We start from the raw sequence: 21,251 nt of genomic DNA, 5'->3' as shown, positions 1-21,251 counted from the left end.
CTCCTCCTCCTCCTCCTCCTCCTCCTTCTTCTTCTTCTTCTTCTTCTTCTTCTTCTTCTTCTTCTTCTTCTTCTTCTTCTTCTTCTTCTTCTTCTTCGGTGAGCAAGTTAATCTAGCAATCACTCAGTCAACAAGTATTTAGTCAGCATTTGCTGAAAAGCATGCTAGGTTTTAAACTCATCTAAGACATGAATCTTAGGACCATGATATCGATGGTGATATAAAACTAATACATGAAACAAGTGAACAACACAAAACATTATATGCAAGTTGAATTATATGTATAATCTTTTAAAAGACATTCAGAAAAGGAGATCAAGGGCTTGGAGGATAGGATTTGTATAGTAGAGAGGGGGGGGGAAGGCATTGCAGATGAAGAAAACAATGAACAAAATCACAGGGTGGATTGGCAATCAATGATCAAGGCATAGGTGAAAGGAGTTGTCTATGTGTTTGTCTTTTATCTATGTAATTCATTATGTTATCCAACCTGACAGGCTCTGTGACTTCTGGGCTTTCAGGAGACAATGAACTGAGAAACAACTTTACAACCATCCGCATTTTGAAATAGATTATAAATACCCAACTGTTAGCATGGTTTTGAAAAGGACAATAGCAATACAAATTATTTCCTTGGTCATAAAAATTGTTTACAAAGGGTTAAAAAAAAAACTCTGTCTTTCCAGAGATCAAAATGTTCGCTCATGTATGTATTCAAGTAAATGACTCAAAGAGAGCCACATATTTGCAGTTTCATACTTACCAGGACTTTATTTCCTTATGAAGACAAGAGCTTGGAGGAAAAATATGCAGGGCCTAGATTTCAAAGTAACCCAGTCTATTAACACTGGCACACATGAGTATGAACCTGATTTGAGAAAATTGGGGAGAAGGAGGAGAAGAAGGATTTTCTCTTTTCTCCATCACCTCTGAAGTGAAAAATAGAAGTGAGTTGAATATTTATTATGTGGCTGTTTGAACAAAGTGTTCTATATACTGTATAAAAGCTAATTAATATTAATTAATACTTGATACTAAAGGAGAGGCAGATGTAGTCAATGTGTTGGTTGGTTTTGCTGAACTGCTTTTTTCCTCCTCTTTAAGTCTTTGTTACAAGGGAGGGCTCACTGGGTGGAGAAGAGGTAGGGATATATTTTAAAATAAATATCATATTAAAACAAAAGCATATTGGTAAAAAGAACAAACCATAAAAGGCCAGGTGCCCTTCCATAGACTAGGAATAAGGAAGATGCTTTAGGAAAACCTTAGAAGGAGAAAAAAATCTTAAACATATTGTTATACAGTTGAACTACAGAGTTCTTTTTTTTAAGCAATTGGGGTTAAGTAACTTTCCCAAGGTTACACGGCCAGTTTTTTTTGTGTGGGTGTTAAGTATCTGAGGCCGGAACAGATCCCGGGTCCTCCTGACTCCGGGGTCGGCGCTTTACTCACTGCATCACCTAGCCGCCCCTACAGAGTTCTTAAAGGTAGTAAAAATGTATGTTAGTAAAAATAAGTATAAGAGAGACAGGAGTAGAAAAGGCATATTCAAATAAGTTTTCACAATTAGTGAAAAATGAGTGCCCTACATACTCAGGAAAGCCCATCAAATGAAAATATCCAGTAGTTTTCATCACAGACCACCTATAAAAATGGCCAGTCATCTTGTTTTTTTATTCCATTTCCTTTTTTTCCATCAAGTTGGCGGGCCTAAATAAAATGTAGTACAGAAACCATTCTGCTCATTCATCCTTATATAGTTGTTTTGGAGCCATTTCAGAACTACTATACTGTCATAAAGAAATCAACCCCATGGCCACTGCTGTCATCAATTAATGTTTACTTTTTGCCAATAGGGTACATGAAATTGTACTCTGTGCCTCAGTAATGCTTAGTTCATTGCCAAAGGATGGAGATCGTGATGAGAGCTATGCATAGCAAGCATCATTCAGGGACATGAAAACATGAGTTCCAAGCTTGGAGGTGATGGGTATAGTTTGCCAACCCATATGTGTTTATCATTATCAAGTTGTCAGCTACGATCTACAAGCAATGGTATTTCTATAATGCAGAACAAAACAATAATCCACTTCTGGGCTATAAAAGTGCCCCAATGAATCCCAGTTGATCTGCCAAGACTCACTGCTGTGCTTGAGTTGGTTGACAGGTGTGCCCTGAAATTTTAGGTAAATATAGCTGCTGCACAGAAGCACAGGCCATTCATTGCCTGATGGTTGAGGCTGAAAGGGGACAGAATAAACCTTCTCACCTTCCACAAATAATTGCTTTCTTCAGAACAGTCAGAGTAGTTCAAGGAGAAGGGCATATGAGAAAGGTATTGTGCAGGCTGTAGTTAACTGCTCTCTTTGAGTCAACCAGTACCACTAGTTGAGAGAAATTAGTCACCAGACTTTGCACACAAAATAAGCCAAAAATGCTAGCAGAATGTGGAACTTCCAAGGTATTGGAAGGATTTTTACTTATATCCTTTCTGGGGGCTCATTTAATGATCAAAGTCTTCACTGGTAAACATTTGATTACTTTTACAAGGAAAGATGACTGAGTTTAGATCCATGATTTTGACCATTTATAGAACTGCAAGTATGATAATCCCTTCCACTGATACAGATTGCCAATTCTTCTGTCCTTTATATATCCTTGAATTAATAGTCTTAAAAATTTGCCTGAGATACTGATAGGTTAAGGAACTTGCTGGTGATCACATAACTAGCAAGTGTCCAAGATAAAACATGAATCCCACCCCACATCTTCCTTATTCCAAGGACAGCTTTTACCCATTATACCACACTGCCTCTTATTTACATGGCTACATAAGAGAAAGATATTCCTATATTTATTTCAATATAAGGCTATTCCATATTATGTGAATCAAAGATAGGAAAAATGGTGCTTTGAAAAATATTTTAGCTATGCCTAGCTACATGCTTCCAGGTTTCCCTTGGTGAGGTTTTCTTTATTTAGAATGGCCTACTATGTAATCATCACTATGGACTACTCAAAGAGAATGTTTGTAGCCCTTTGAAAGAGAAAGAATGATTGCAGTTTATTTCCAATCCTCTTCCTGTTTTTCTTTTTCCTTTCTTCTCTCCCCCATTCTCTTCTCATCATCTCTTTATAACCCTCCTAGTCATGGCTTTGAGAAACAAATAACCTTTTCCACTTAAAAAGGAAGCATTAGGTTCTGAGGGAACTTAGCACCTCTCCTAACAAAGAGTTCTCTCCATTTACCCCTATTTCCCAGGACAACTGCATTTTACCAAAACTACCTTAGTTACTTAATGTCACCAGATCAGGTATGGAAAAAGTGAGAGTGGACTAGGTATGTAGTCTTTCAACCCAACTTGGCTAGCTGGTTTTGTGTTTGGGTTTATAGTCCATCTCATGACATACCATGTAGATAAAACAGTAGGGAATTAAGAAGTCTTACGCACATGTGACTACATGGTAGGCTCACACTGTACTTTTTCATAAGCTACTCAATTCTATTCATTATTTTTCCCTTTGGTTTTCTGAGAGTGAATACTAAAATAGTGCTGCCTACAGAAGTTTTATTTAGGATGAAGGGGATGAGGTAATAGAGCAATGTTTGTATAAAAAACCTACATGATTTCTTTCCTTCAATCTCTTTGATTTGTTGGTCAGCCCCCTTTTACCCAAATGGATATTTCCAATGGAAATAATAACTACGGTTTTTTAAGGTACGTTCTCTACTTGTTCTTTCCTACACTTGGTTTTAGTCACCTTGATGGGTGGCTGAGTGGACATCATGTCTGTAAAGACTTTATAGTGTACAACATGCCAAAGAATACATTGCTCAAGGGAAAGAAAGAAGTCTTAACAACAGAGAGTTTTCTCTCCAAAAGCAAAGAGCTCAGGTGAATAAGCAAAGTGCGGAATCTTGTAAAATAGAGCTTAACAGTACTGTTTCTGATTGCATCCTGGACAAAGGAAATTTTTGTAATTACTATAGGCAAGAAACTTTGAAAGATTAATAATCTGGACAAGTTAAAGGGAAGAGGTTAGGGAGTACCTACAAAAATTAGGTGACGCTTGTGAAAACTGTGGTATATCCAGTGAAACTCAAATGTCATTCTTGTGTGGGGATTTGCTAGAGTAATAAAGTGTTATATAAACTGTCTGTTGGTGCCTATTGGGTCCTCTATCATTTCACACTGCAGAAAAAGACGTGTTCTTATTCTTCATATTGCCATTCAGTTAGCAAGCTCAGTTAGAAATATCAGTGAACATGCAACTGATGATTTATCCAATATATTAAAAAATACAAGCAAACTCGAGCCCTCCTGCCTCCTTTGCCCCATGAGTCTCCTCCTTGTCTGACTGACTGTACACTGAGGCTTAGGGAGTAGTGTGAATCCGTGTGTGTGTGTGTGTGTATGTGTGTCTGGGAGGTAGACAGATTCCCTACCTGGAAATGGCTTGCTATTATTAGACATTCAGTTACCAGGGGTTATGTAAGACAATTGAAGCTCTGTTTTTTAACAGAGACATGATTCATACTGCTTGTAGTAACAGTAACCACCTCCAAACGAGACAGAAACCAGACACAGACAAAGGCTGGAGAAATCGATGCCGGCTTAGTACAGCCATTCTCTTGATACCTTCTCCCTCTCAATCAGAGCACTTAGGTTATCAGAAGAAGAGGTTACTGCTAATTCTGAATCTCTTGTGTCTCCTGGAGTTGCCAGGTGGTTTCATGTGCATTTGTGGTTTTCATAGGAGAAAACTGGGCCTTGAGAAACTGGGATATCTTATCACATCTCTCTCTCTACGCTGGTCCCCTGATTCTATTTGGCACATTGGTCACACATGGACCAGCCTGTGACCATCACTAGCATTTCTCCTCTGAATTCTCAGTGGCTCCTTTTGGGGGAAAAATGGCACTAAAGTAAATTATTTAACTCAGCTGCACAATTAACTTTCCTCCGATGATGCTATATATCAGTATACTGGAAGAGGTGAAGTTGGAATATAATTTGAGCTTGTGCCAGTACTTTTTTTTTAATAGCATCTCTGGAAACCTGAATGAAACTAGCCTGGTTGTCAGTTCCCCCAGAGCCTGAGCTATTTCATAATTCCCTCCAATGACTCCTGGTGGAAGAAATAAATACTAAGAAGTTGTGGTCTATCTCTAGTAATACTCATATAGTAAATCTTTGGGTCTAAATTTGATCATCTAGGACAGGGTTTGGCAAACTATGGCTTGCAGGCCAAAGTTGATCCACAGTCAGTTTTTATATGACCTGCAAATGAAGAGTGGCTTTTACATCTTTAAATAAAAGTTTTATCATATTGAAAAATGTTTTTAAAAACTTTCTTAGCTCCCAAGCAACATAAAAATAGATAACAGACCAGATCTGGCTCTTGGGTTGTGCTTTGTTGACCCCTGATATAGAATCATGATTTTAGAGGTGATGGGTAACTTAGAAACCATCTACTACAGACTGTATAAATGAAGAAACTAAGAGATTAATTAGAGAGATTGACTTGATTAAGACCACACAGGTGAGAAAGGAAGGAAGGAAAGAAGGAAGGAAGGAAGGAAGAAAGAAAGGAAGGACTGACTTAATATGTACCAGACACTATACTAACTGCTTTAAAAATATCTCATTTCATCTTCACAACAGTCCTGGTAGATAGATACTATTATGATCTTCATCTTACAGTTGAGGAGACTGAGGCAGATAGAGGTTAAATGACTTTCCCAGCTAATGCTATCTTCCAGTCTCTGGATTTAGCACTCTATCCCCTGTGAGACCTAGTTGCTAGTAAGCAGCAGAATTAAGACCCTTTTCTTCTGACTTTCATGGTCTAGTAAACTTTTTGCATGGCTTCCTTTATAGCTCATGACTGGGTCTTGACAATGACCAGTAATATCCATTCATTCACCTTTGCTGCTGAAGGAGGAAAAAACAAATGAACCAGAATCAGAAATATGAAATGGAGCTGTTGTAAGAGTTCTGGAACTTGGAATCAAAAAGTACTGGGGCCCAAGCTCTGGCAAACTCTACCTATGGAGTATATAATCACAAGCAAGTTAGTTGACCTCTCTGAGCCACAGTTTCATTGTCTGTAAAATCAGAGAACTGGATTATATGGATCCAGAAGTCCCTTTCAGCTCTAAATCTGTGATCTTGGAAGAATTCAGAAGATAGCTGATAATCTTGTCTCAGTAGCCTTTTACTCATCAAGCAGGCAATCACCCTTCAGTTTCACTCCCCCAAAATTGAAAAAGTACTTAAAGTCATCTGTAAGGCACGTAGGTAGGCAACAAAAACTAACAAGCTAATAATGCCCTAAAATCCCAAGTTGAGAAAGGAATGGTTCTTTCTTTCTAATAATAACTATCACCATAATAAGCTGTTGTGAATAGTATTAAGCAGTCACAGAGAATTTTATATTTGCAGCATACTTTGCTATTATCTTGCTTATTTTATGTCATAGTAATACAAGCTGTATAACCATATTAATGTAGATATATAAAAACATTTTAATTTATAAAATAACTTTATAATGCTATCTTACATTTCTGTGGTACTTTGTATCCAAAAAGGTATCAAAGTATTTTCTGGACCAAATTAGATGTGAACACTTCCTATTCTCTTGAAACATGAAAGGCATTTATTGCTGTAGTTTTAGGGAGTGGAATATAGACTTGCTTCACTCATATATTGTTATTTCAGGAGAAAAATTTTCTTGACTGGGCATAAAAGGGATTCAATTTTTGGTCTCAGCTCCACCACCACCTCTCACTTACCAAGCTTAATGAGCCTAGGCTTATTAGTGAACATTTCACTCGGCAGATTTAGTTCTCCTTAATATCTGCTTGTTGCACACTAACCTGACTTACAACTTATTATATCTCCTCTTGTAATGTTGTGATTGAGAAAGTTAGTAGAAAGAAGAGAAATCTTGTTTTAGGGTTGCATATCACATCCATTTATATCAATGGCAAGTCACAGTTAATTCTATCTCTATCAACAAATAGCCATTGAATACCTGCTATGTAACAGGCATTGTGCTGGACACTGAAAAGAAAAGAAGCATCTGCCCTCAAGAAGCTAATAATTTGGTAGGGAAGATAATACCTATTTTTAAAAGATAAATAACAATAAGTAGTATATGCTCAGTGACAGAAGTTCAGACAATAAGTGAAATAGGGGTTCCAAGGAGGGGGATGATCATTGAGATCTTGGACTGGACTTGAAGGGAAGGTCTCTGTTTCTGTCTGTCTGTCTGTCTGTCTGTCTCTCTCTCTCTTCTCTTCTCTTCATCCTCTTCTTCCTCCTCCTCAAATACACCCATTTCCATCACAAGGAATAACACCCTTCAACTCACCTGGGTTTCCTACCAAGGAGTCATCCTCAGCTCTTTACTCTGTTTCAACTTACATATCCATTAAGGTGCTAAACCTTTTCATTTTCTACCTCTACAGCATCTCTTGCAACTTTTCCCTTCTCTTCAGTTACATAGCCATCACTTTAATTTCGGTCCTTATCACTGCTACATGGACTGTTGCAATAATAAGGAATAATTGGTTTTTCTGCCTGGAATGAGAAGAGACTTAGGTTCATCTGTGATTCTTGAACCTCATTCTTTCTAAACTCAAGACCATTATCCACATAGCCATCAAGGTGATTTTCCTAAAGTATAGATCTGACCATGTCCCTTTATCTCTAGAATATAATACAAACTCCTCTGACCTTCAAAGCCCTTCACATCCTGGCCCCAACCTACCTGTCAAACTTTTTACTCATTATTCCTCTTCATACATGTTGCTATTTCATCACCTCACGCTTGAGACTATGGCAGTAGCCTGCTAATTGGCCTCCCTACTTAGTCTCTCCCTATTTACCTCCATCCTCCACTAAACTTTCAACTGATCTTCCTATAAAGCACAACTCTGATTGCATCACCCTCCTATTCAATCAACTCCAGTGACTCTGTTGCCTTAAGAATCAAATATGAAAGCCCTTTGGCTTTTAAAGCCCTCCATACCACTGTAGGGGTCCTTGCTGGTCCTCTCACCAGACACTCCATCTCCCTGTCCCGGGCACTTTCATTTGCCCAGAACTCTTTCACTCCTCATCTGTGGCTCCTCACTTTCTTGGCTTCCTTAAAGTCTCAACGAAAGACCCGCTTTCTCCAAGAAAGAAGCCTTTCCCATTCTCCCTTCATGTTAGTGTTTTCCCTCCAATAGTTTATGTTGTTTGTAAAAAGTTATTTGCTTGTTGTCTCCCCCACTGGACTTTGAGTTTCTTGAGTTTCTTTGAGTTTCTTTTACCTTTCTTCATATCCGGAGTGCCTAGGAATTACCTGACACATAGTAGGTTTTTAATAAATAATTTTGAATGATTTATTGATGAGGAACATGAACAGGTTAGGCAAGAGTGAAAATATGTGGAAAATTAAGAGAACATCCTCAAAAGTCTTTTTTCCATTTTTCAGATGCTTTATTAAAAAAGTCTTAAAGCAGTTAAACCCAACAATGAGGTAAAGGTATGGCAGTGCTAGTTGGATGTCTAAAGTAGAGTGCATATAAAGGTAATTAGAAGAAAGGAAGACAAAGAATTGTGAGGTGAGATGGTCAAATAGATCATTACTATGGATGCTCAATGCAGAAACTGTGTCTTATACAGCATCATGGACCTCATAGCACCTAGCACAACTCAAAAGAAGATTTGTTGAGGTCTCTCAGGTAGTAAATGACAGAGGCAAGATTTAAACCCAGATCTCCTGACCTCAGATTCCATAGTTTTTCACAGTGCTGCACCACGATGAGTCCATGCTGTATACATTATTCAATTGTTAATCATCATTAGGAAAAAAGCCATATCCATCAGAAACTACACCAGTATCAGAACTGCTACTCCAGAGTTATGGGATATCAATACTTAGGGGGAAATTATTAGACTAAAACAGCTGGCACAAATAAAATGTTGTGGAAAAGATGTTCAACTCCCTAAACCACTTCTAAGCACCACAGAATCAGTGGTACCCAAAAGTTTACTTGATATTAAAAAAATGACCTTTTTTCCAAAAGACAAAAATTAACTTTATCAGTACCTGATAAAATTAAGAATTATAAGATAAGTACTAATACTAACAGAGGTTTGTCCATTATCAAAGTGGAATAAAATTAACAGATTTAACTTAACAGACAGTGGGAATATCATTCAGCCTTCTGTTCATAGAACCTTCCTGAAACTGCCCTAGATGCTTCTTCTAAATGTGAGTGTGAACTAGTTAACTAAGTAGCTGAAAACATAAAATATAAAAAATAAAAATTCCTAGTAGAGATAGAGAGCTGAATAAAGGGTTCCTGTATAGTGTAGCAGGAATGAGAGAGGCATGATGGTGTTTGTGGATATATCATCAGTGGAATGAAGATGTTGGTATATTGGAGCAGAAAGCTGGAATTCTTTAAATAGATGTATGAATTAACTTAAGGTAACCAATTAAGGTTAAAAGTTAAAAAGTCTTCTAAGGAAGATTCTTTATATCTTTAGGAAAAGTTAACTAGATAATTTAAGATTGGTTCCCAGGTATGGACTTTTTCCCCACATTCACTGAGGAGTGGTTATCTTTAAACAATTTTCCCTTTTTCTTTTTCTCCCTGCCCCCAAACTACTTTTTTAGGTTCTGTTGCACATAGTGAATCTCAGAACTGGAAGGGACCTTAAAAATTATCTAGACCACCTCCCCTCCTCATTTTAAAGATGGAGAAACTGAGGCCCAGAGTGGAGTTTCTGCTTTTATTTTGCCTTTTCTTGACAAACTAATCTCTCTTACTCCCTCCCCCCACATCTCCCTAAACATACCGCCACCACCATCTTTTCTTTTAGATCTTTGAACCTCCTTCTTTATCCTAACATTTCTAGCTGCCAAAAGAAGAACCAATGAGATTTATTATGTAATATACCTCTGCCACTGACTCCCTAGGTACAGCCAGGTGACATAGAGGATAGATTGCTGGACATTGTGTCAGGAAGACCTAAACTCAAATCCAGCCTCAGACACTTACTGAGCAGTGCGATTCTGGGCAAGTCACTTAACTTCTGTTTGTCTGAGTCTTCCTCACTATAAAATGGGGATGATGATGATAATAATAGCATCTACCTTCCAAGGTGGTTGTGAGGATCAAATGAGATAAAAACTGTAAAATGCATAGCACAGTGCCTGGCATGTAGTTGGGCTCCTGCCTTCCTATATAACTACCACCATCACCAAAATCATCACATTTTGGTTAAGGGAAATAGAGAACTGGGACAAATTTAAATTTGTTGGGAGTCCTATCTGCTAGTTGTTACTATTCTGAGGCAATTAAGGTTAGTAAAGCTCATTTGTACTCCTCAGGGGAAAGGGGCTATTTGAATTTTTACCAGGTAATTATTGTTAAAAATAACAATAATGTGAAAAAATGGAACTTTACATGTTAGAGCCATTGTCGTTCTTAATTTCCAGAGCGGGGGGGAAACCTCCAAGGATCGGGATTTTTCTATTTTCCTACAATACAATGTGTGCCAGAAACCCTTTTAATTTTCTTCTCTGACTGGGAGGGACCTTGATAAAGTTATTGGTTATACTGTTTGGATTTCTGAACAAGTTATTATGTTTAATTCATTCTCCCTGAAAACATCAATCCAAAGAGCATCATGATTCAAGACTCTGTCATTTATAGGAATACATGTTATTTCTGTTTAGAAGGGAGAAAGAATCTGCCTCTCTTAATAATTTCCACATTTCTGAACATGGCAAAAACCATTCTCCTACTTTCCTAGGATCAAAACAAGTCAAAAAGCAAAACTCAGGTTCAAGAACTTGGAATCAACTAGTTTTGATTTTTTTTCTCTTTCCATCATTCAATCATTTACCAAGTACTATTGTTTCTACTGCCACCATATTGCCCCTCCTTTCCACTCCCATAGCCATCATCCCAGTTCATACCTTTATTATTTCTTCTCTAGATTCTTATAAAAACCCTCCTAAATAGTCTCCCTTCAGTCTCTGCAATTTAATCTTTTCTTACTGCCATCAGAGTAAACGTTTTAAGGACCAGAAGTGCATTGTTTTTCATCTCTGTATGCTCAGAACTTTCCGTAGTCCTTTATACATTTGCAAATATTCCAGGGGACCTTTAACTTCATCGTGGTAGCTGCTAATAATATAAATCACAATCCTTCCATTCCCTTTCATCCAGTGTAACTTTATCCTTGCCTTCCCATGCTAGCCAAAAACATCCATCCAGCATTCAAAGGTCCTTCCTCCATTTCTCTAGTTAACTGTACGGACCACCAGTTATCCCTTGATCTCATCATGTGACCAGCCCATCCTTTTTTTTTTCTCCTCATACATTTAATAATCTCCTTTATAGTACTTTTTAAGTTCTTATTTGTGATGTGTTTCAGACTGTTCATATACACCTTTCCATTGCCTTTTGGGTTATCCTCAACTTCAGTTTTTTTAAGATTGTAGTGCTCCATGACTGATAACCATACAGCACCACCAGAAGAATATTAGCATTAAAAAAGAGGGTTCTTAGTTTCAATGAGAAGCTTGACATGTTAACAAAAAACTTTATACTTTCTCAAAGGCAATGCAGACTGCTCCACTCCATCTGTCCAGTTCTAGGCTGAACTCATTATACATTTGTGTTGTCCATACAAGCGGTATGTGTGTGTGTGTGTGTGTGTGTGTGTGTACACACCTTTGGACAAACTTTATAGGTCATCCATTCAACTGCATATCATAGTCTGAACAGTAGATATTCCTTATCTACTTTTTTTTCTCCTGACCAGATAGGCCAAATCAAATACCCTACAATATTTCAGGGCTTGATGCAGTTAGCACAATGTCATTTGCAAACAGGAGCATCTGGCCGACCTCATAATCTATAGGGCATCCCTCCTTGGCATAACTCTGCATTGGATCACCCCCATCACAGTGGTGAACGCTTTTGGCAAACATACATCTCCCTGTTTTATGCCTCATTGATATTAATCATCAGAGGGTTATTAAACAAGATGAACTCTGCATTACAAAGAACCTTGTGTAATTCTGACATATGCAAGGGAGATATCTTGTTGGAAGATGGCCTTTAAGGCATTGTTTTGCTCTACCAAACCAAATCTTCTTTTTTTAATATAGTCAGTAAACAATAAGCCCAGTAGGATTTTCTGTCTTCTGCATCTTTCAGTGAATTGTTTAATGGGAGAAGTGTGATCTGCTGTGGAATTTTGCCTGTGAAAGCCTCCCTACTCCGTTCCAATGCCCTCATCAAGTATACCCTTGATGTGTGGGTAGGTCATAAACATTTTAGGTAGATAGAAAAGCGGGCATTTGGGTCAGTAGATGTTGATGGTCTCTCAAGTCAAGTCTGAGACTCTTCCCATGCCTTTGGTATCTCCACTTCCTTCAGAAACCTTGTGAATTTATCACTAAAGGAATTCAAAATTGTGTTGCCTTCAGTATAGATAACCTTCCATGTATATATGGTCTAGTCTACTTTTCCCATCATTATTTTCTTCAGTGCCATTTCTATTTCCTTTATAAACATATCTAAGACTTTAATGTCAGAATCCAGTTGTAGCTTCACTGTCCTTGATGGGGGGAAAAAGGAGCTTAATGAAAAATGTATATCTTTTATTTGTTGTTGTCTTCCTTTCAGTTTAATTTTTTTTGTCTTTTTGGAGAGGGAGAGGCAAGGCAATTGAGGTTAAGTAACTTACCCAAGGTCACACAGCTAGAAAGTGTTAAGTGTCTGAGGTTATATTTGAACTCAGGTCCCCCTGACTCTAGGGCTGGTGCTCTATTCACTTCGTCATCTAGCTGTCCCCAGTTTAATTCTTAAATGCCCTCAGAATGACTTTGCTTAGTTGGTCACTAAGTTTTCTTTAAGCTGGTTTTTCCCTCTACTGTTTCTGTCTTATAAGGAGATATTGTTTATAATTAATTGTCCTCCCTACTTTTCCATAAGAGTTTACAAGGATATTTATATTGTATATCTGTGCAATCATTGGCTCCCTAATCTCTTCTTTTGGCAAGTAAGGCAAGTGTTTATTAACTAAGAAATTGATAAAATTTTTGTTGTCCTCATGGCATTTGATCCACAGTGGTTAAACTTCTTTATAAAATTATTATAATTGGCAAGAGTATCTTTTCTTCTGTCCATTTCCCATTTTTCTGCAGCAATAATTTGCTTAAGTAGATCCAGTTGGAGTGGTTTTATTTGTATACAGTATCTTTTTTCTCATTTTTATTTTTCTAAATTTGCCTTAATTTTTATCTTTGCTGTAACAAGTCATAAAATATCAGTAATGATTCATTTCCTATTTGTTAAAATACAATCACTTTGAGGTGGTTTTTTTGTAATGTCAGTCAACAAGCACTTATTAGGCACTTATTATATACCAGGTACGATGCTAATCACTGAGAAGATAAAAGAAGAGTAAAATAGCTCCTGCCTTCCTCTCTGTGTCTAGTGCCTTCCAATTCTTTCCTCAAAGTATCCATAATGTACAGGAGTGAGGCATTCTGTGGTCTATATGTATTTTGACCTCTGTTTTTTACTTCTAAATCACATTTTCCAACATATTTTTCATTGGCCTTGACTCTTCCCACCTTTGCATTGAATTTGGTGAGTATCAAAGCATATGTTGATTTAATTTAGAAGATTTTATGGGGTTCTACTTGGAATTTCCCTACCTTTTCATCCTCTGCAAGAGAAGCTGCATTTATTTTCATGGTGGTCTTTTTGTAATCACGTATAAGCAATACAATAAAAACCAAAAGTCATATGAAATTCTGTTTCACATTACCTTTGGATACAAAATAAAACCAACTCTAGAGTGACTCCTTTATTTGCCTCTCCAAGGAGAACTTGTGAGCCATCCTTCCGTTTACTTTTAACTTCCTTCTGTCTTCTAGTTGTGTTTTTGGTGAGAATGTCAAGATTGATAAAATTCAGCTCTTGGGGTAACAATATGCCCTTTCAATGGTAACTAGACAAAAGCTTTCATTAGAATACTAGCAACTCCATTGTATGCTGATGCTTAGTGCACTCTACCCCCTTTTCTGCCAGTCTGCCCCTTTCACTGCAGGTGTGGAAGGGGACCACTTAGCACTTCAGATCCAGTCTCAGGCTCTCCTAGGCAACCATATATTTACAGTTATCATGGCCATGTAGGATGATTAAGGCAGGCAGGAAGAAAAATGTCCTCCATCTCTTACTAGAATTACAAGGGGGAGATGCATTCCAAACCATGCAGAACCTCAAAAAGTAGTAGTCTTTCTGCAGCTCTTAGAGTATATTGAAGAGGGCATCTCTTTCTGTCTCATTTGCCAATTATACTTTTCATCCCATTCTCACAAAGACCCAAGGGAGCAATCGGTAGCCACTTTGTTGCACATGGGGCCAGAGCTTGTGGCCCACAAGAAGGGAACAGGGTACATACTCAGCCCCTTGGGAAGTGCCAACAGACCAGAAGATTGTAATAGGGTTCCTCCTGATTACCCCAGTTATACATGGTTGATAGGTTACTTAACTTTCCTGCTTTATGTAGGCCTCACAGACAGATTTTCATAGATTTGCACAATGAAACAACTTTAGGAGAAATGACCCACAATCTGTTCTGCCTCCAACATCATCAAGAATCATGCCAGCTGTGTTCTAATAGCAGATACCTTATTACTGCTGATGATGTAAGAGACAGAGAAAAAAACAGCTGGATTTCCAGATTCCAGGGAGAATTTGTGATGCTGGCAGCCAGAAAAAATTATCTTTTGACTTACAAACTGAGCACATTGGATATGGAAGTCATTGAAAGAGAATAAATAAGAAACCCCATGAAGTCATTACAACAGAGTCACTTTTCAGAGTGTAACCATACTTTAAGCAATAAAACATGACAGACCATGCAGTAGTTCTGATTAATATACACCTCAGGTGTGTACTAAGGCTGAGGCAGGAAGGGAAATATGGGACTGAGAAGAGGTAGGTCACCATTTGCACAAGGGGAAAAGAAGATCATAACAGCAGGAAGCAAGGTTGAGAGAGAGAATGACTTGATTAAAAGATGGGAAGGCCATCATTCAGTGTAATTATAAAATGTACGATTTAAATTGAATTTTAGATATTTTAAAATCTACATTTATTTAATTATGCAGTGGATTTATATGCTTCCTTTTGGTTTTCATCTGAGTATATTGGACATATCGATTGATAATTTTCTTTATTAATGTAGTTGCCAGGAGAAAAAAGAAAGAAGTTCTGACTTTGTGATGTACTGTTGATACCTGTCAAAGCCATGTGACAGGGTTATCAAGAACAAGGAAGGACTTTTGAATCTAGTTTTCTTGTTTATGTGATTGCAGGAATAGTACTGTTTTTTAAAAATTCTTCATGTGAGTAGCAAAGTTCTACCCATAAAGCCTTGAGTCTTCTATTAATAGTTCTAGGTCCTCTTTTCTGGTGACTCACAGTGTTCACCTGGGAATGGTAAATGAACTCTTTTAGTACAGAACCCTTGTTCCTCTGGAAAGACTGATTTTTCTCTCTGGGTGAATACTTTATTTCAAGGGAATGTTTTACTATCCTTCTTTCATGGGAGGTAAGGCAGGGGCACAGTTTCACTGTAGACAACCCTTCTTCAGTGTGGTTAGGGGAAAAAGATTGGTCTGGGGGGGAAGGAGAAAGCTGGAATTCATTGTGAGTAGTCACCTGAAGTTTTTTCAAGGCAGTTGTTAACATGTAAATATATGAGAGTTCAGAGCAGGAAGAAGAGTTGAGTGGTAAGAGAGGTAATGATGATGAGTTAACCAGATTGTAAACAACCTCCATAAGTATAAGATGTAGAATCTGAATATGGAATAATTTTCATTTTTAAAGAGTATTGCCACAAGTCTATGTAAGAGAAGTTTCTCAGAAGCTCTGAGCCTTCTTTAAGAAAGAGAGAATTTTATTGAGAATTTCAGGCCTGGGCCAGTAGCTTCTCAAAGGCTTGAGAAATTCCTTGATTCTTATTACAGTCATTATCTCCCAGATATATTGAGGTCCTGATACAATCTTCATTTTTATTTTAAAATCACCAGTTATGTTACTGCTAGAAACTTGTAAAGCAGAGTTTACTTTTCCATGCAAAAAATTATGCTTTTCATTTACTTTTCTTATCAATCAATCAATAAACATTTATTAAGTACCTACTATGATTAATTCATTTTGCTTAAGATTATGGCAGAGTTATATTTATTGTTGGGGAGAAGGGCATGAAATAAAGCCATGTTTTTTTCTTGGATAGCCTATCTTCCTTTTTGGCCATTGAACCATACCCTCTCTCTGGTCTGATTTGGTCGCTGTAGAGAGGTACCTGCAAGAGTTGAACAGTGTATTTATGGCTATTTGAATATTAATGATATCTCTTAGATAAGTAGAAGATTTTCTACTATTTTCATTCTTCGCTTATCTAATATGTTAGACTGGAGGTCAATTGTTGTAGTGACCAGATATTGTTAATGACCTCTTGTGCCATGTGGATGGTTTGAAAAGAAAATTTGAAAATAGAATCTGGAAGACATGATTCTCCATTTTACCATCTTTTCCCCTCCAGATTCCTTGTCGATACAGAAGTGGACAACAAGCCTCCTAACCATATCTTTATTATCTTTTTCCCAGTACAGATGCAGCCGTTTTCTATTCCCTGCCCCAATGAACATCTGCACTAGGCCCCAGCCTTGGAGTGTTTTACCTGAAGAATAACGCCATTTATCTGAAAACTACTGTGAGTGCCTTCAGCCTTATGTGTTAGGCGTGCGCATGTGTGTATGTATTTTTGAAAGGAAAAGAAATAGTCACTGCAGTTGTAAATGCAGGTAAAATTTCAGATTGCTGTTTACCTGGGGTATAGTTTTTATTTAAAGGCATCTGAAATGGGGCCCCTAATCTCTCAGTTGTGTTATTGTTGTTACTAGGCCCCGTGAGTTTTGTCTTCTGTGGTTGCACACCCTGCCACTCTGATATCAAGGCCTTATAGGGCAATGTGGTACTGCTGAGGTTGGAATTCTGAACACTTCATAGGCTTGGGGGCTCTTCTCAGATGTCAAAACTCAAATCTCAAAGCATCTTGTCATCTCACACCATCCTAGTCAAAAATGTATGCCCTGCTTGTGTTTTGACATGATTATCTGAGTGGGATCTTCATGCCCTATGCTTAACCTACACAACTCTTCTGTTTGGAGATTCTTTGGGGTTCTTTGCTACTCTAGTCAGATCTTTGTGCATTCAGTGGCATTTATTAAGTACCTACTGTGTGCTAGGTACTGTGCTAAGTGCTGGAGGTAACAAAAAGAAAAAAATCAAATAATCTCTACCCTCAGGGAGCTTAAATTCCATTAGAGAAGACAATGTGTGTATATATATATATATATATATATATATTAATATAAGATATATATATGTGCATGTAATAAATACAGGGTGGTTAACTACATGGTATTTAGGAGGGAAGGCTCTAGTAGTTGAGGGAATCAGGAAAGGCTTTATGTAGAAGCTTGTATTTGAGCAGCATCTTGAAGGAAATGAGAGGTTCCATGAGGTAGAGGTAAGGAGGGAGTGCTTTCCACGCATGGAATGGGGAATGGCCAGTGGAAAGACATAAAGATGGGAGAAGTGTCATCTGTAAGAAAGAGAGAAGGCTAGTTTCGCTGGACTGTAGACTGTGGAAAGGAGAATAATGTATGATGAGTCTGTAAAAATGCGTCGGTAACCAGGATATGCACCAAAACAAAGGATTTCATATTTGATCAATAGACACAATGGGGAGCCACTGTAGTTTATTGAGTAGGAGAGTAACATGGTCATATCTATGCTTAAGGAAAATCACTTTGGCAGCTGAGTAGAAGATGGATTGGAGAGAAATAAGCTACCTTTGCCAGATAGATACACTCATACATATATACATATATGTTTTGTAATACCTCAGTTTTATTATCTTAGATCTCTCTCTGTTGCTTACATAGGAGGGATGATGAAATTAGAGTGGATATGAATGCTATACCTACAGAAAAAAAATGCCTCTGAAAGATTGATATAAAGTATTCATTAAATATTGCTAAAAATAGCTGATGAATATCTGATTTTTTTTACTAGAAAAGCCAGAAGCTTGAATTATTTAAAAGCTATGCATGCAGACTAACATAATTAGCAATTTCAGAAAAACTCAGTTGTTGTCATTTTTTAAATTTTACTATATGGTATGAGGTAGGTAGCATTCTACATAATTTTCTCTTCCCATAACTGAAGACTCTTTAGAATACAAACTCAAGGGGGATAAGCAAGCCATTTTGTATCTTTAACACTTCATATCACCTGAGAAATAATCTTTGCTAACTGAGGAATGCATGGATCTCTGATATTCCGTTTAGGCACATCATAAACTCCTAAAGGAGAGCAGGAATTCCCAAATTCTTCTCTTGCTAGAATTCCTCTAAGTGCTGATGAGTTTAGAGAATTGAAAAATAAAAAGATGGCAGATCAGAGATGTGGTTTCTGCATGCCATTCCCAGGTAACTTTTTAGTAAAACACTTTATTTCATTCTTACGGGTATAAAGGACTAAGAACACTTGATTAGTTGCCAGAAAAGGGATGCTTTTTTCTGGGTTTCCTTCGTGACATGACTAATCCTCCACAAGCAGCAGTTGCATTAGGACACAGGCTGGTTTGGGGGCCACAGAGAAGGTATAGGGAGAGAAGAGGGTGTCACTTAATGAGTTCCAACTCCATCTGCTGATCAGAAACACTGTCTGTAATATCAATCAATCACTCGGTCCATATTTATTAAGAGCCCTGGGGATACAAAAAGAGGCAAAAGACAGTCCTTATCCCAAAGGAGCTTTCAATCTAACGGGGAAGACAACATGCCAACAAAGCAAGCTACATACAGGATAAATAGGAAATAATTAACAGGGAGAAGGCGATGGTTAACTCAGAAGATGGTACTGTGGCAGAGTGACTTTGTTCCGTCTGCCCAGAGAGTTGCAGCAGTAGAACTCCACTCTGTTTAAATGAATAGCTCTTGCATGTTGCAGTACATACAGGGAGTTGAGTGTTCTGTGGTTTTACCTCTCCTGGTCAGTGAAGTAGATGTTCTGTTCTGTTTTATTGTGACCTACCAGAAAGATAGATTAAAATTAACTGGCTTTCAAATTTTTTCCTTATTTTTTTAAAGGACTGAGAACATTAAAACTCATACATAGTCCAATACAACAAACATTTATTAAGAACCAACTGTATATAGAGTTCTGTATGGGGTTCCAGGAAAGATGACAAATAAGATATGGTTCCTACCCTCATTAAGCTTACAGTGAAATAAAAAACCAAACTGTATAACTCTAATATATAGCATTAATGCATACTATGAGAGTTAACAGTACAAAGTGCTATGTGAGATCTAAAAGATCACAAAAAAATGCCCCAAATGAATGTAAGAGCATTAGATTTTATCTTTAAAGACAAATACTAAGAAAATAAACTGGGAGTTGATTTTGATGGTCAGCCCTTTGCATTTGGGCTTGGTAGGTTTTCTGCATTACAAACAGGCTATTTATAAAGTTCCTGACCCTCAAATTCATGAGGTATCTTTGCTATATCAGTAGGCATGGCTAATATAGAAAGCAGAAGTATTGAGAGTTAGAAAGAAAGATGGTGAAGAGTTGAAGACAAAAAATGCTTATCGCAGAATACTTTCTATTACTGCTATAATAATAATAACCCTTTTGTATTTTCTTCAGGTTAAAATGCTGAGTGCAGTTCACCAATTACATTTTGGAATGATGCAAGACTGTAATACCACAAAGGGAGAGACCATGTCTTTTGTAACCTTTATGTCTCCCCCATCACCTACCAGAGTGTTTTGCATATCAGAGACAATTAACAAATGTTTATTGAATTAAAAATTAAACTAAAATCTTAAGTGTCGAGGATAGGGATTCTCAAGCTTGGTTTTGTATATCTCACATACTGCCAACCCCAGGATGTCTCCAATTATCTTAAGGGTGGTCCAGAAATTCTCAAAAACAAATGAACTTGAAAAAGAGAAATCAATCGGACAATCTAGGGGTTGGGGTAGAAGGGGAGGTTGCTATTCCTAGAAACTTGGATATGAATTTGTCTAATTGGATCTAATTTGTTGGTGACCCAATAATTACTCTTTGGTGGCTGATCAGAAGAATTAGAATGAATATCTCACATCTAACCAGTCTGATAAGTGTAGTATGGGTTAATGTGTACGAGAGAGAGTTGGAACCCACAGGAGAGAGCACATGGGAAAAAGAACACTTCTCTTCACAGACCCTGGAGAGCGAGAAGAGCTCACAGAGATAAAATATTTATTTCCCATATGTTGGCAAAAATGCATTGCCATTATTGTATATGAACATTATGTGCAAAAGCTTGTGAAATATTACAAATGCGTCTGGTTTCCATGAACTTTACATTCTAAATAGCCAGTATGTCTTAAGAAATCTTAGGGCATATTTTCTAACATGCATACGATAGGGACTGATTTAGAAAAGTCACTAACATGCACTGCATTTAACCACCACCAAGTCTGAGCAAGAAACTTAACAGCTCTTGTCAGGAGAGAGTTAAAATCCATTGGGGGCCTGCAAGCTAACTCAGCTGCCAGTCACCTAAAAACAAATCTTTGATGTAGCCTTTTTCAAAACAGAAATGTATGCAGTGGGAAGACGAAAAATGTTTTGTTCTGTTTGGGCATTGGGGGACATTTGGTCCAGGCTGACCGTTGAAAGGCAGGTGCCTGAAGCCACATATTTTTTTCAAAAAATTTTAAAATGTAGTGCTTAGCCAATGTGGTTAGAGGAAATGCACAATGATTGGCCTGTAGTCTGTGGATGTGTGCAGGGTACACCCAGTTTTGCTTTGCATATATTTACGAAACATCTGCCCTCTTCTTGTTCTTAAACCACTCCCTCCACCCTTTCTCCCTTTTCCCCTGGTTGGTTTTTGTTGTTGTTGGCTTGTTTAACTTTTTCATTTGGGTTTTCCCTTTCCAGTTGAACAGCGGCTTCATCAGGGTGTGTAATTTTTACACACTTATGGTGAAAGAGAAAGGAAAAAGGAGAGGGAGAGAGAGAGAGAGAAAGAGAGAGACAGAGAGAGAGAGAGAGAGAGAGAGAGAGAGAGAGAGAGACAGAGAGA

At 37.7% G+C, this 21,251-nt stretch overlaps 1 protein-coding gene across 41 annotated transcripts in view; it reads left to right on the top strand.

The window, feature by feature from the left end:
• Positions 1–21,251, top strand: part of ZBTB20 (zinc finger and BTB domain containing 20) — a 1,019,756-nt gene that overhangs the window by 932,896 nt on the left and 65,609 nt on the right. For 40 of the 41 annotated variants that reach the window (XM_069069927.1, XM_069069948.1, XM_069069956.1 and 37 more), the window contains one exon: positions 16,714–16,814. The gene's annotated coding sequence lies outside the window, so the exon portion shown is untranslated. Of the gene's footprint in view, positions 1–16,708; positions 16,815–21,251 lie in introns of all 41 variants that reach the window. The other variant, XM_069069917.1, reaches the window with a different exon arrangement.

This window comes from Petaurus breviceps, unplaced genomic scaffold (genome assembly GCF_028583685.1).
Source record: "Petaurus breviceps papuanus isolate PSGF00001 unplaced genomic scaffold, PetGlider_PUasm1.0 90792, whole genome shotgun sequence".
NCBI classification, from domain to species: domain Eukaryota; kingdom Metazoa; phylum Chordata; class Mammalia; order Diprotodontia; family Petauridae; genus Petaurus; species Petaurus breviceps.
The sequence above is the reverse complement of the archived record's forward strand: the minus strand, read 5'-3'. Positions and strand labels throughout refer to the sequence as shown.